The sequence below is a fragment of the Candoia aspera genome, chromosome 2, assembly GCF_035149785.1.
Source record: "Candoia aspera isolate rCanAsp1 chromosome 2, rCanAsp1.hap2, whole genome shotgun sequence".
Lineage (NCBI taxonomy): Eukaryota > Metazoa > Chordata > Lepidosauria > Squamata > Boidae > Candoia > Candoia aspera.
The window spans coordinates 146,450,061-146,465,554 of record NC_086154.1 but is presented as its reverse complement, the minus strand read 5'-3'; the positions used below and the strand labels follow the sequence as shown (position 1 = coordinate 146,465,554).

The 15,494-nt window shown below is 42.5% G+C and overlaps 1 protein-coding gene across 4 annotated transcripts in view; it reads right to left on the bottom strand.

Moving 5' to 3' along the window:
- CDK16 (cyclin dependent kinase 16) overlaps nt 1-15,494 on the bottom strand; it is a 58,865-nt gene extending 43,371 nt beyond the window's left edge. For all 4 annotated transcript variants that reach the window (XM_063294052.1, XM_063294049.1, XM_063294053.1 and 1 more), the window contains exon 1: nt 15,328-15,494. The gene's annotated coding sequence lies outside the window, so the exon portion shown is untranslated. The remainder of the gene's footprint in view (nt 1-15,327) is intronic.

The following is a 15,494-nucleotide window of genomic DNA, read 5'->3' as shown; positions in this document are numbered from 1 at the left end:
GAATCACATTGCTTGGTATCCTTGCACATATAACTAACCCAATTGTTTGTATCTAAGCAAATGCAATTCTGTATGACTTTGACCACATAACCACAGCTACTGCATTATGCAAGCAAAATGTACGAAGCAGCAAAACTATAGCTGTGAACCAGTTACTGTTCGTGCTTAAGTAAAATTAAACACACACACACTTCAAATGAACAAGTTCTAGAGGGATGCCCATGTTAATCTACTCCTGCAAACACAAAACAGCACCTTAGACACATTTATTACAGCATACACATTTTTGTGAGCTGCATCAGGTAAATGAAGCATATCCTCAACTGACCTTTGGGTGTGTGCAAGAGAGAAAGAGAACACACGCGAATGTGGACATTTGCAACCCTGTCAGAGGATGATTAAATAAAAGATCAAGATAATTACATGCACATTTACCCGAATGTAACGTGATTAGAATAACCACTCACAAAGAAGTATGCTAAATAACCTGGCATTGGTAAGCTATTTAGCACATGTTCTAGGAAACTTAATTTAGAACAGTTCAACCTGGAAGTAAAGGTCCTGTTTGTAAGAAAAGCCAAGGAGAATAGTTTGCTAGAGGTTTTGTTGTTCCAAAAGTAGTCAACGTATGCTATGGAATTTTGTGGCCCTGATGAAGCCTCTGGCACTCGCTGGCTGAGTTGTGCTAACATCACAGAGGCACAGGGATGACAGATAAGGCAGATAGGATGCTAGAAGATCAGGGAAAAGCTGCCCCTATTTCACATAGAGGCCAATCAGATGCCTCTCTCCCCCCCCCCCAAGTCTCCAATCATGTCATGAAGTCAACATGACCCTCCCTTTACTATTTCCCAGCAAATGCCAGTCAAATCCAAGCTCTCCTTAGCTCTAGCAGAATACAGCCATCATAATCAGTTGCCACCAACAGCCTCATCCTCCACTACCCGGCCTAACCCCATTTTCGAAGTATCACTGCCTCACGTGGCAGCGAATTCCATAAATTTGTTATGTACTGAATAATGATTTCATTAGATGACCTCGGATGGGAGCACTGTAAAAAAGCTGGATCATTTTTCCTGTATCGTGCATAATGTTACCAACCTGGGCCATGTACCTTCTTGCTCATCGTTTTTCTTAATGACAAGCCCCATATAGTTTGACCTTTCCTTCTAGGGAAGGGGTTCTACCCACCCCCCATCACTGTTTTTACTTTTCTTCCAGTTCTATAGCACACATTTACAGATGCAGCAACTAACTTCAGTACCATATTCCAAGTATGATCATAAATAGGTTTTTTCCCTAGGGGCATTATGACAGCAGCAGTTTTTATTTTCTATCCCTTTGTTAATCATTCCAGGAACAGAATTTGCCTCCCCCCCCCCCCACAGCTGCTACCCATCAGCTTGACATTTTCAAGTTTCTCTGCCTGCCAGCTTCTGAGTTGCTCAAATCCTTGAGCTAAAGAGAGGAAGCTGAGGAGTCTAGCAAAGCAGAAGATAAAGAGCCAATGGAAGCTAGGAAAAAAGAGGGCTGGAAACAGGGGAATGAAGGGCAGAGTAGAGATGTCCACAGTGGTCAGCACTACCGAGTTGCAGAAGGCTGACATTCAGATATTGATTTGAAATAAAAAGCTAAACCCAACAATTCTTATAAAATTCAGAGAAAGTTAAGAAATATATGGTAATATTTTAGCTTCTTATGGCACCTAGTTTTTAATCATGCAATTCTATAGTTTATACACAGTAAGTACGCTTCGTTATGCTCACGGGAGTTTCGGCCAGGTAAGCGTGTCCAGGGCTTATCCCAAGCCACTGGAGCTGGCACCTGGGTTTGGCGAAAGTTGGGAAGTATGGAAATCGTTGAATAGACTGCGCATGGGCATTACAAGATCCAGAGATACTCTGAACAAATGGGGCTATCCAGTGGCCTCTGCCCTTTGTGGATGTGGAGACATGCAGACAACACATACATGTACACTTGTCCTCTGTGCCCTTGTCAATGCACATTTGAGGACCTCATGACAGCACGACAGAATGCAATTAATGTTGCCAGTTTCTGGGCAAGATCTGTTTAACTTTTATATATTTTAACTTTTGTATCTTATATTTTAAATTCTATGTTTTACAGTATGCCTTATTTTAATTGTGATGCTTCTGACACGAATAAATAAATCCCAAGCCACTCCAACTATGCTGATAAAGACAAAGGGGGGATAGAAAGTAAATTTGAGAGAGAGAGAGAGAGAGAGAGAGAGAGAGAGAGAATCCTGCTTGAAGGTCACAATAAATACTTATTTTTTAAAAGCCTTCCAAATGGAATATTTAAAAAAGCAATGTACTACTAGCAGACAACTGTTTTTAGAACTGGCATATATCCATCTGTTAAGAACCTGAAAAAAAATCCCAGACAGGAAAAAGAATTTTCCGTTGCTGTTGTGTTATAACATGCACTGCATCTGGGGGTGCTGCCACCACAGCCTTCTTCCAGATCAAGCCGTGACAACAGCTTTCAAAGTCAGTGGCAAAGATAGAGAGGTACAGTTGTCAATTCCTCTTCCTAGGTAGAGGAGGTGCATAGGAGCCCACCTCTCAGTGATTAACTGGTAAGAAGAAAGTGGTGAACTGAGCACCAACTAGAAGCCGAACCCCTGTATCTCACAGTTGTCAGACTTGCTGTGGTTAAGCATCACTGACAGGTACTCTGCACTTGCTCAGGAAAACACCATCATTATTTCAAACTGCATCCAAGGACTGGACCGCAGCTCTGAAGACAGATCTGATGCCGAGTCCTGCTCTCAGCCTTGTGCTTGACGCAAGCGTTGGGACCATCAGTCGACTTCCCACCAATCCCTCCGACACAAGGCAAGAAAACCAAACCCTTCCCCGCAAACAAATGGAAAAAGAGATCTGTAATACAAACAGGAGTCCACCTCACATGCTTGCTGGAGTCATAAATGCCTTATCTCAGCCTTTTTTCGACAAGAGGTGAGGTCACCCAAGCTGGAAGACAGTCTAAGGAACCAGCCTTCCATTAGCAAACTGTAATCACTACATTCAAACCTAGGTCGATTTGATCATACTGTCTCCTCCACTGGGGCACCGTGGTCACTCCTCAATTGTTGGCAAGTATAAGCATAACAGGAAAGATAGAGCCTTCTAAGCAGGAAAGCCACAACACCCAAAGTTAGCTCTCTAAATAAAAGCTGGGAAAAGACATGCTGACATGCATTTGACAGCAGGGCTAGCCAGGCAGGCAAGTCTTCCTAGTTCAGCATAGCTCCCTAGCAGCCAATAAGCCACCAATAACACCCTCCCCAGGTCTTAAAGGGACAGATTCAAGACAGAACAGGGATCCTACCTCACCACGAGGTTGGAGCCAGAAGCCGCCTGCTCCATTGAGTATGCAAGGGACTGCACTCATCATTCTATTAATATGCCTGGGAATAACTTGGCCAATGAGAAGGAAGGGAAGCAAGCCTGCTGAGTCCAGGGCAACCAGCCAAGGATTGTCTGAACATTAGGGGAGGCTGTAGGGGAGAGCAGAGGGATCATTTTCAACCTGTCTCCTTGCAATCCAGTCAATTAAAAGGCACTTGGTTCTCATTCCTTTTTTTTTCCTTCTTCTTCAAAGGACTCATTGGGCTTAAAACTTTGGCCTTGGGACAACAGGCAGACTCCACAAACATGAATCACTGTGTACAGGCAAGACCAGTTCTGACCTGGTTTAAAGTAGTGGGAAACACACTCTTGGGTTGATCACTAGAAATCTTTTTCAGTCAAGGCTGCTGCATAACTTGCAAGCTTAGTGATTATAGTCTTATCCCACTTCTCAGCCGAGAGGAGTAACGTACAAGTAAAATCCAAAGAAAGGAACAAGTTCATAAGAGATGCATGGTATGTGCTGAACAGTCTACTCTGACTCCTGGCAAGTTGGTGAAAACAGATAATTTCTGCTAGAGGACAAGATTAGAAAGACTTGAGGTGCTGAAAAATAGTCAGAAGATGCCAACCCAGGAAGAAAACCCTCCAAATTTTCGCAGTCTAACCCCAAAGACCCAACATTCTGGAAGCATTGAAGAGCCAATCCTGTGCACCTAATTACCCTGGACAATTTCAGAAATTAGACACCAATGCCAAGGAATCTTTAAGATGATTTCTAAGCTATGTTAGCCCAGAGACTATTATGTTAGAAACTAGCATGGCTAAAAATTGAAGCCTAAGGCAGAGCAGTACGAACTGGAGCTGGCTCAGTTCTCAATAGCTTCCACTGAGGTTAGGTTCACAAATCATGCTGAGCCATGGTTAAGTCATAAACCATAGCTAATAAACCACTACACATCACACACCACACTAATCTCAAAACTAACAACCATATTATGACCCGCTGTAATGTGTGGATCAGGTTCTGATCTCAGACACAGTTCAAATAATAAAATATTTTTTCCATTACAGACAACTGAGGCTGAGCTGAGCTCCCACCTCACTGCTCCCTTGAACGCTCTGAATTATATAAACGTAAAGTTTCACAAAGGGAAAAATAAAAGAAATCAGGCAACATTTTTGTTGGTCCCTCATGCATAACTTCCCAGCTCTATGGTGAGAGCAAGCAGAAGATAAACAGCAGGCCATTAAATTGGGTTGCTGGGAGGAAAAAACAGATGAGGGAAGGTCAGGAGATTTGTAAAGTAGGTCCTAGTATTTCCATCAATTTCTGGGTTGAGCCTGTCCTCCAAACCACTCTACCACATATTCAGTTTTTTTTTTTTGAACAGAGCATTAATGGGTGAACCTCAGCAGAGAGAATCTTGCAAGCCTGAGTTCCATTTGCCTTGCTCTCTTGCAAGCCAGTGTTATGAATTCAAGCTTCAAAGTGATGGCTGACACTTGGTCAGCATGATCAAATCAGAAGAGGATGCATCTGAACTGGTTAATGAAACACACACACACACACACACACAGACATATATATATATTAAGGCTGAGTTCAAATAGTACTTTAAGCCAAAGCATCAAATCATGAGACAGCTAAGCACCATATATGATTTGTAAAACATGATTTATGATTTGGCACGTACTGTGAATCCAGCCAATCATGGTTTATTTAATAAACTGTGGTTAAACACACCAAGGCTTACTATGTGTTAACCCATTCTCTCACACACATATATAAAATTGATTCCAAAGCAATATCAGAACAAGTCATGTTCATTAACACCAGCAATGCCTCTGGAGGGGAAAGGAGATGAAGACTCTTGTATTCCTGCAATCCCCCCAACTTTTGCTGGAACCTATGTGAGTAAATGAAAGCTAGTACTAATCTATGTACTTCTTTCAAACTTGACTCCCATCATCAGTAGCCTCAGAGTTGCATGCTGTTCACCTTCACCACCACCACCACGTCCTTGCAGAATGAACCATCTTCCAGACTCTTTGCAGGAAACAAAGGGTGGTTAAAGAGATTCTTAATCCCTCCCCAATACTTTTCCACCAACAGAGACCTTCCCCAGTGTGTCTGCACAGAGATGGGCCTGATTTACTAAAACCTAAAAGATGAATCAGATTATCAACATTAGTAATACCTCATTCAACTCCCTGAGCTTCATCCTGGATTAAGAGATCATATAAACAATAGTTGCATCCTCTTTGGAGGGTGGGGTTCGTTATTTCATACCAAGAACTAGTTTTACTGGAGGGCCACTTCTGAAGCAGGATTAGAGAAGGGCTAGGCAACCTGTTGGTAGCCAGGGACTACACGTTAGGGTAGACAGTGAGTACCACAGCTAGCAGGAAGATGATACAAAGTGGGTTTAGCTGCACCATGCCTTTGGATGGGGATAAAATTTTCCTTTTTTTTTTTTCCTGGAGGGATGTTAATTATGTTAAGCCTATTTAGAGTATAATTCAGTATTTGTGTGTGTGTCCCCCCCCCCCTTCCCCTGCTTAAGTAGCAGAAAATCATTTTTGGCCACAGAGGAATCCAGGGGCTTTGGATAAGGGAGTTTGATGGTTGCATTTGGCTCTGGTGCTGTAAACTGCTCATCTCTGGTCCAGAAGGTCATGACTTCTATTTCTAATAAATAGGTTGTCAGTAACTCCATTCTCACCCCTTCCAGCACACACACCCGTATTTCAGAACTGACAACTGAGGGAATTGTTGGCATTCCCCCCACAGGAGACAGATCTGGTTCCAGGACCTCTGACTGCTAATTGCTAACAGAGAGGGAACAAACCATTTGTGAATGATTGAAGGTATGTCAAACTTTGGGGTGGAATGCTCTCTTTTTTTTTTTTAACTCCAAGCCCAAGTAAAGCTAGACAATAAAAACACAAGCAATCCCTTATTAAGCTTTTGTCATATCCAAATAGAGATTTGGGAGTCTCACTACAGAATGTATGATTGATCTGCGTAGGGAAGAGCAACGTCCAGATGCTTAATACGTCCTGGAATATTTGGCTCCTGCAGGCAGCAGCTGTTGTCTCAGCCAGAGATAAGGCCCCCTCAGTATTGATCACTGGGTTGGGCTTCGAGCATTTCTCAAACTGCAGTCCACCTCTCCCCTCCGGACCACAGGAAATTAAAAGAGGAAACATTTAAAAGCCAGAGAGGTTCCTTTTTTACAAAGAAGAAGAGATAAGCCATTTTTCAGATTCAATTTCAGACTGCCTGGCAAATACAGTAGCACCTTGCTTCTTCGACAATGCAGACCTTCAGAAAGAGCACCATTCTCTCTGTTTCCCACCAAGGTAAGGGGGGAAACTCCATAGCTCACTTCAGAGGCCTGTCTATTGCCAGCCCAAAGTTTGCTTCTAAAATGGAGTTATCATGGTTGACTGACTGATTGTACAGCATCCTAAACTACAAAAGCAAATGGGGATGCATGTCTCTGGTGTCCTAGCTTGTTTCTGGCTTGATTTGCACCCAGCTACGTAGAGATGCAAAGCAAGAGCATTAAAAAAGGAAAGCAAACCAGGACTTGGCTAAACAAGCCATGGGTGCTTTGTTCAAGACTTAGTGACTTCGACTTGTTTAGCAAACAGTAGCTAACATGAATAAAAATTTAATGCAATGGTTGGCAATCTCTCAGCAGCTAAAGAGCTCACTTTTTGTTTTAACTTGGAGGAGGCACCTGAAGGCAATGGTGGATGAGTCAGTAACATTTTGACAGCACTGAAGTGGGCAGGGCTCAGATTTCCAATTGAGAACATGATTTTGCTGATACAGTACCGTATTAAGAAAAACTCTGTTGGCTATCTCGTATTCCCTTTCACTGAGCATGAGGGGGCAAAAAAGACCCTCTAGTCAACCTTTCTTCTGCTCAGGAAGAACAAAAAATGGCCTCCCTCTGGAGGAAATGGTCAGAATCCATTGCTGGAAGTTCAGGCAACTAATATCAACAGCAATAAACTTATCATTCACCCAATTAAACTGAGCAGCAGCATTTCTGGACTTGGTGTCTGCTTTAGAAAAGGCTCCTTTATAGTAACAGTGGCACAGTCCACATTATCCAGATCATGGTGTCCCCATCAATCTTCAAGCATGAGACGGGCTTGCAAAGCAATACTCATTGAGTAAATTCGCTATTTTCATTATGCTGCTCTTTGCTAAACCACGGTTTGCTGAATAAACTGGCTGAGTTCATATAGCACACTAAACCAAAATGAAACTAACTGTATTATGGCTTAGCAGGATATGTCAACTCCAGCAGAAACATTCAGCAGGGCAAATACATGCCCTGCAAGATGCCACTTGTGCCTAGTGGTAGACCCAACCAAGTCTTCCCCAAGCTGTGCACTCATACAAAGGCAGCAAAAGCATTACTCCAAAAAGCCAAGGCACTGGAACATAAGACAACTTTATGATAAAATTAATCTCATCCAGGTAACATGGAAACAAGACAGCACTGGAACTTATTTCAAGATTACATGTCCCTAGAAAGGAACACAGTGATAGGAGCCACAACACTGAACTGCACAAGGATGGGCTTAATGAAGCTAAAGCAGTGGAAAGCCACCCATCCCAGCAGGAAGACTCCCTCACCAACTTTCCACCAATCCAGACCAGAGGACCCAGCAGAAGTTGGGAACTGACTTTTTTTTAAGTTTGTTTTCCTGTACATTCAATGCTTTTTTCCAACCGAGGCCAGTCTATTGAGCTGTACAGTACATTGTTATTTAAAACAGAGATATGCCAAGATGGATTTAACCTGTGATGATCTTTCTTTTTTAAGAATCAGCTTTCTAGCTCTCATAACTGTTTGGACAACATGGACAATTACTGAAAACTCAGAAACTCAAATTTAGATGGATCTGTGCAGGATTCTAGGAGTGTTTTTTGTCCCAAGACTGTGCAGCATAGTCAAAGTATTTGTCTGGATCTAGCAACTACTATCATTATCTACTCCTCACATGCCTTTGAAGTTGCATCCAAATTGCTGTTTTCCCTTCATCACATCTGCCCTCAACAATCTCTAAAGTGGACTTGGGAAGGGAGGACCTGCTCTTCGTACCAGGCTCCACCAGAGTGAAAATGCAAAGACAGCTGAACCAGGACATTTCAGATGGGAAGTAACAGGCAGTAGTAACATTGGGACTAAGCTCATTTATGGCTAGGTTCACACACAGCACTAAGCCAACATTAAGGAAGGGATTTGGTTTTTTGCCCAGCATGTTCTTGAACCTGTACTTTATGATTTCTAAACTATGGTTTATGGCCCAGCATGGGATATGAATGCAGCCAATTGCATTTTATTTAAGAAACCACAATTAAGCAAACACATCTTAGGTTCCTGAACATTGCCCAGAAATCAAAAGGGAGTTAAGGCAAAAATATCAGGGTGCAGACATGACTAGTAACCTTCTATCAAAGCAATTTCATTTCACCTTTAGCTCCTCCTAATCAAAGCATGGTTTAAAACTGGCTTATAAAGCCCATAAAACTCAATAATGTGGAACCAAATGAAGCTGTCTTTGTGAATATAATGGTTAGAGGGATAGATTGGGATGGAGGAACCCAAATTCAAGTCCCTTTCTCTAAACCAGGGTTTCTTAACTAGGGTACTATGGAACCCTAGGGTTCTGCAATAGGTCACTAGGAGTTCCCTGGGAGATCACAATTTATTTAAAAAATTATTTCAAATTTGGGCAACTTCACATTAAAGAGGTAAATTTCATTCTTTATCTTTAGTTTAAGAACACTGTTAATGAATATATACAGGCCAACTCATGAAATGAATACAATGATGTCGTAACTTCTGGCCTATATTTGAGCCTGAATGTGCAGGGGTTCCCTGAGGCCTGAAAAATATTTCAAGGGCTCCTCCAGGGTCAAAAGGTTGAGAAAGGCTGCTCTAGACCAATCATCACTATTTTTAAGCCCCACCAGGATAAATATGAGGAATGCCATATTTTGTTCCCTTGAGCATCTCAGAAAAGACAGGATGTAACATAAACATATACTAGTAAATTAGTAATAAAAGGAGAGCACCAAGGACTGGTGGACTGTCCACTCTCTTTTGCAATCCATTTTCTTACTGAGGAGAGATAGAAAGAGCTATCTGAGACATAAAGCAGGCTAGCAGAGAAGGAAAAGAGTGATCTATTCCTTCTTTACCAGTCTCCTCACTTGCCTACAGAAAAGTCTTGGTTGCCTGTGGCAATCAGGCAAACTTAGCTGGTATTTTTTGTCTTGTTCAAATCTACAGATTTAATTGCTAGAACCTTTCCTTTGGAAAAAAGCTTGCCTAAAGACAAGGTTGAGATTCCACACTTCATCTTCTATCTCTAAGGAAGCTAAGCATAACAACCTGGTATGTACATACTGTATGTTTCAACTACTACTACTTAGAGCCATTGCATTTACACAGTCTGAACACTGATGATTACAAGATTTGTAGCAAAGTATATTTTTGGCTCTTGACCATCATCTGAACCACAGGTTAGAGGACTGACATTATTAAATATTACTGATATTACAAAGAAAAAAGGATGGATGTGCAAACTGCTGTAGCACACTCCTATCAGAAATGCTAAGTTATAATGTAATTTGTTGGATTTTGGCTTATGCACTGTGTGAACTCAGTTATTTAACCATGATTAAACAAACCATGACTTAGTGCAATGATGCACCCAGCCAACGAGTCAACGGTTGAAAAAAGCTCGGGCTTACCTACAGCTTCATGTCTCCTTTTCCAAGGGCTTTTTATAAATATGCCCACATGATAGCCTATTCCTATGGTAAAAAGTAAAATGCCCTATCCATATACCCAACCAAGACACACACCCACACACACACACCCCGCTTTATGTAAGACAACTGTAACTCCATCTTTTCTGCTCCTTCAGCAACCAGCTATCAGCCACATCCTAGAGCAGTTTGGGCCTGGCTGCACCTTTCATATGCCGAAATATGACTACCTACGGCAGGCCAAGCACCAGTCTTCATGGCTGCTCCTCCACCACAGAACTATTTCCTTACAGGCCCATTACATTCCAAGAACATATAGTTTGGAGAAAACTGGCAAAGCCACTTCTTTGAGTCAATATTTAGTAACAGTAAACATAATGGGGCATTGCTTTCATTTCGTCCACACAGCACGAGCAAGAAAAGGATAAAAAACAAGCTGAAATAAATGCCTAGCCAAGTCCTATCCTTCCACCTCCATTCTGGCCATCTGACAGACCCAGGATAGCCAAGTGATAATCACAGGCCTTCAGAGGTTCTACCAAGTTTTCAAACTGAGTCCAGGGTTTTGTTTTTTGTTTTTAATCTGTTCACAGTTGCACTAGCAAAAAACAGTAATTGTGTCTTCGATTTCATTCCACTGGGCATACATGTATGTATATATCCAGCTCCCAACTCATGCGTAGCCAACATACACCACCCAGTGCAGAACATGGAAAAAGTTGCTCATGCCTGCACTACGGCATTATCACCTCATGCCCACTCCCAAAGGGCAATGGACAGCAGCCAAAATGACTCTTTGGAAAATCTCTGACCAAGCAATATTGGTTTTCCAGCTTCCTCTCTTCCTATCCCCCAATCCAAAAACAATTTGGTATGATGCAAATACATGAACTCCACATCCAGGGAGCCTTTCCTATTAAGCAACTCCAAAGTTATTCTGAAGCCTGGCTATTATTGAGCAAGGTTGTGCAGTGTTTCTGATTCAAGGCAAAAACAATGCTTTGGAGGATCTGGGGCATGGATCTAGCAGTCGTCTGAAACTCATCTTTTCCCAGGATCCTGAGACAGCTATGGAAGGCAGCCGTACAATCCCAGGAAGAGTTGCAGCTGCTTTAAGGACCTGCAAACAGGTGCCATGTTTGTGTCACATGCACCGCACAGCACCTTTGGGTGTTTAAGAAAGGTGGCAATGTGGTCTTAATGAGGAAATTCAGAGTGCCTGGAGGGTGCAGTGCTGGCCCTGCTTGATGTATAAGGAAGGTTTATTTCGTTTATTTATTTAAGTGACTTATAGAGCCACCCATCTCACAGCAAAGACTCTGGGCAGTGTACAAAGGTTAAAACCACCACTACAGCATATAATCTATGCCAGGGAGAAGATGGCTACCCCTGTAATAATAATTGTAAGATTTAACAGAGCTGTAGCTATTTTGTGCTTTGTACAGTGTTAAGTACTTTGCTACTACAAGACAAAAAAAAATCTCACAACAGAACAGTCATTTGGGGCCCAAGTGGTCAAGGGCTGTTCAGAGAGACAAGCAATCAGTATTCACGGCAAAGTTCTTATCATCAGAGTAGAAGTCTGGGTTTTCTTTCTTTCTTTCTTTCTTTCTGGATCACAATTCTAACCTTTGGCAGAATTTTATGCCAAGAAAGGCTGAGGCCTGCATGTATTATGGAAATTGGGCAAAGATGGGCAAGTTGCTTATTTAGCATAATTTACTATTCTAGCCAAGATGAGGGCCAACAAACTACAAAAGGGAATTAACATGCCTAGAGAGGCCCATCTTTCCCTTCTGAGCTTTTGCAGTGTTACTGAAGCATTGTTGAAGTCTACCTTCACAAGGCAGGAGGAAGGGGGGAGGCAAATCATCTTCTGTATGGGGGAGAAGTGGAGGGTGGGGATGAATAAAAGCTGAAAGGGCAGGGATCCTGAATTTGGCACTTCTGAAATGGTAACTGAATTCACAAGAAGAAAAACCAAGATAAATGAGTCTGGTGTAGCCCTGAGGGAAAGACATGTATGCTCCAGTACACAAAGTCCCATTGCATAGATCAAAGTACACTTCTAAACACATTTAACCTTAAGTAAATCTTAATAATTCAAATAAGACTTATTCCCAATACAGATGTATAAAAACGGCTGCCTGTGATATTTGCAAAACAATTAAAGAAGAGTGGTTGACTCTTTTAAGATTTTGTTCAGCAGTTAAGAACATGGAATTAAGCCTCGAGGGAAGAAAAAATGTCTTTAGTCTTATTAGCATGGAGAATGACATGTAGATGTAACGCAGGCCTTAAACCAAGGTTTAAAATCCACCCATTAGGTGGCCCTGGGAAAATGGCAGTATCCCATCAACCGTTCCCCATTTGCATACAGGAGGAGTTCTCCTGTAGGAGTTCCATAGTTACTGGAAGGATGAAAGAGAAATGCCATCACAGCCAATGAAGAATGACAGAAACAGAGCAACAAAAGGCACTGGATTAAATTGTGGAGATGGTCACGAGAGACCAGAATCAACCTCCTACTCAAAGATGATGTCCATCTGCCTATGCAGATTTCATCAGAAATAAGGCCTCCTGGACTCAATGAAACTCCCTCCCCAGACAGTTTATCCTGTGAATGAATAAAAAGGGAATCAAAAGTCTGGATGCAATAGTATAATGTTCTCCACTCACTATGTTGCATTGTTTTCTTTCATGAATTCAAAACAATGCAAGTTGGCTCACTTACCTGCATCAGGCACAGCTCTTTTCTCTTGTGGACATCTTTTCTGCAGGTGCTTTTGTCATAGTGTGCTGGGATCTGCCTTGCATGGGTGACTGAAGTAGATGCAGGGTGGCAACCTGGTGCCATTCTGAATTACAACTCTCCTTATTCCTAAGCCACAGCTATATTGGCTAGAACATACTACTAAAAACATCTGGAGCACTGTATTGCCCACCCCAAGAAATAACTTTTGGGTTCAGTTCTGATTCTGCTCACAGTTAATTCAGCAGCAAGCCACACTCAAGGATAACTAAAACCCAATGACCAATAAAAGCCATTAAATAAAAAGTTATTCAATTAGAGTCTAAGAAGAAGTCCAAGAATAGTTTTAAAAAGATAGGAAGAAAGGTTTCATTGCAACCAAGCCTTCCCAAGTCCCTTGTCTTCTGAAAAGTAACTAAGCAGCTAAGATCTCAATGCAGTTCTCTCTGCAGAGCCCTGAGACCTGGCCCAAGTGCCAACTCCAATGAGTGCCAAAAGCCAATCATCCATGCTTTAGTTGGCAAGGAAATAAATACGTAGGAAGGGGAAAGCCAAATCAACATAGAACTAAGTACCCACAAATTCTGTAGTGCCCTAATAAGCATGCCTGGTAGACAAAAACATTTTTCTCAAAGGCTCAGGAGCCAATTGGGGACAGGCTAACTAGACATGGTAGCTGCTAAGTTGTCAGCTCCAGCAGGACAAATAGTAAAGAAGGAAATCTGGCTTTCTAATAAATTCTAGGTTACATATATGGGGACAAACACAGGAAGATCCAGCTAGGCTCCCTCCCTTTTTGCAGGCTTCTGCACCAAATCTCTCCAGGGGTAATCTCACCAGCAGCTGACCCAAAGCAATTCTTCTCAAGACAACCCTGATCCATGCCAACCTCCCAGCATCATCACAAGAACCATTTACCTACCAACCCATTATTAGTTGCAGACACAGCGCTGCATGGAGAGGAGATGGAAGCCCCCCCCCCATTACATCATCAGGCTTGTGAGGCAGCAGGTGATAGCACCAGGTCTGGAAGTGGAAAGTGAGAAAATGAACTCCCTTCCACCCTGACTAAGAGCAGCTGGAATTCCTGAACAGAGATGGCTCACTGCAGTTTGTCCTCCTTTGGAATTCAATTTCTTCTTCCTTTTTCCTAGCCAGAAAGCATGCTGGATCCCTATCACATTCTCTCCACACACATTTTTGCACATGGTTTCTGGGGGAGAGGAAAAGGAAGAGGACACAATCATTTTCCATGTATATAACATGCAAAATAAAAAAGGGTTCTGTGATTCTCTAGGCAAAGCTCACATCTAGTTCTAATCACCTCACCAATACTGTGAAAAGAATGCCACAAGCTGTATGATCCAGAGGAAGGCTGATGAAATAAAACTTAGCTATTTACAAAGAATTATTACTTCGAAGATCAGAAGAGCAAAAGATTTCTCACCTCCAAGAGAGAGAACTTATATGCATCCATGATCATGATTAGAGAGAGAGAGAGAAAGGCAAATTAAAAAGTCAATCTGAGCACAAAGCAAAGAACAAGAGAATGTCCATAAGAAGAGGAGTGAAAGATTCGCCCAGCAAGTCCAAACAGAAATGCACCTCTTAGAGAGGGACATCTAACCCTGAATCATCAGTCACAAGGTGAATATTAAATGCCTGGACTGAATCTCAAAAAGGCCAAAGACAATGAAAAGCTTGGAACAAAAAGGAAGGCCCGACAAGAATGGGGAATCTTCAGGGCCTGGCAGTTAACTGGGAGAGGTAGATCTCAATGTAGAAAAGGGGGGAGGGAGTCAATACAGATGGGACATAAAGTGGTGAAGCCTCAAGATCCACCCTATCTCTTCCTAATTTCAGCACCAAGATATGCAGGATATACCAGCTTTTAAACCCTGACTGGAGGGGTGGATTCCAGGGACTTTGTAGGAAGAGCATGAAACCAAGGAAGGATTAAGAAGAAAGTCTGGATCTCTAATATCCTGAGTTAAAATAGCTTCCCTTTGGGCCAACGAGGAGGATCTGATTCATGCAGCTCTGTTGAGGAAGAGTTTAGAAATAGACTGGGGATAAATATGGAATAGAAGCAGAGAGCTGAAAAGCAGATCAACACTCTAATGACAGATAGAGACACCAAATATTTTAACAAGAACTCAGTAATTAATAAAGCAGAGCATTAAGAGGTGGGGTGTTCAGGCCAGAAAAGAATTAAAGGAAGGTCAACAAGACCGCTTGCACGATCAGATCTGTGTATGAAAACGGGCGATCCAGTCTAAACGCAGGAAGAACGATCCCTCAGGAGGAAGATTCAGAATAAGGGGTCAAAGGTCACGTTGGATTCCACGACCGCCTCCCCCCAAATCTCTCCTCAGCAAAGAACCGTCTCTTACCTTGGCGGCGGCTACTGCTATTGCGAGTCCCAGTAATCCTCGGCCATGGCCACCAGCATGGGCCGCCTCTGAACTCGACACCCCTCAACCACCCATGGTCACCCCCAAGCCCGGGTCTGCTCAACTCCTCCCTCCCAGCTCCGTGGAACCACCCCCAACCCAGGGGC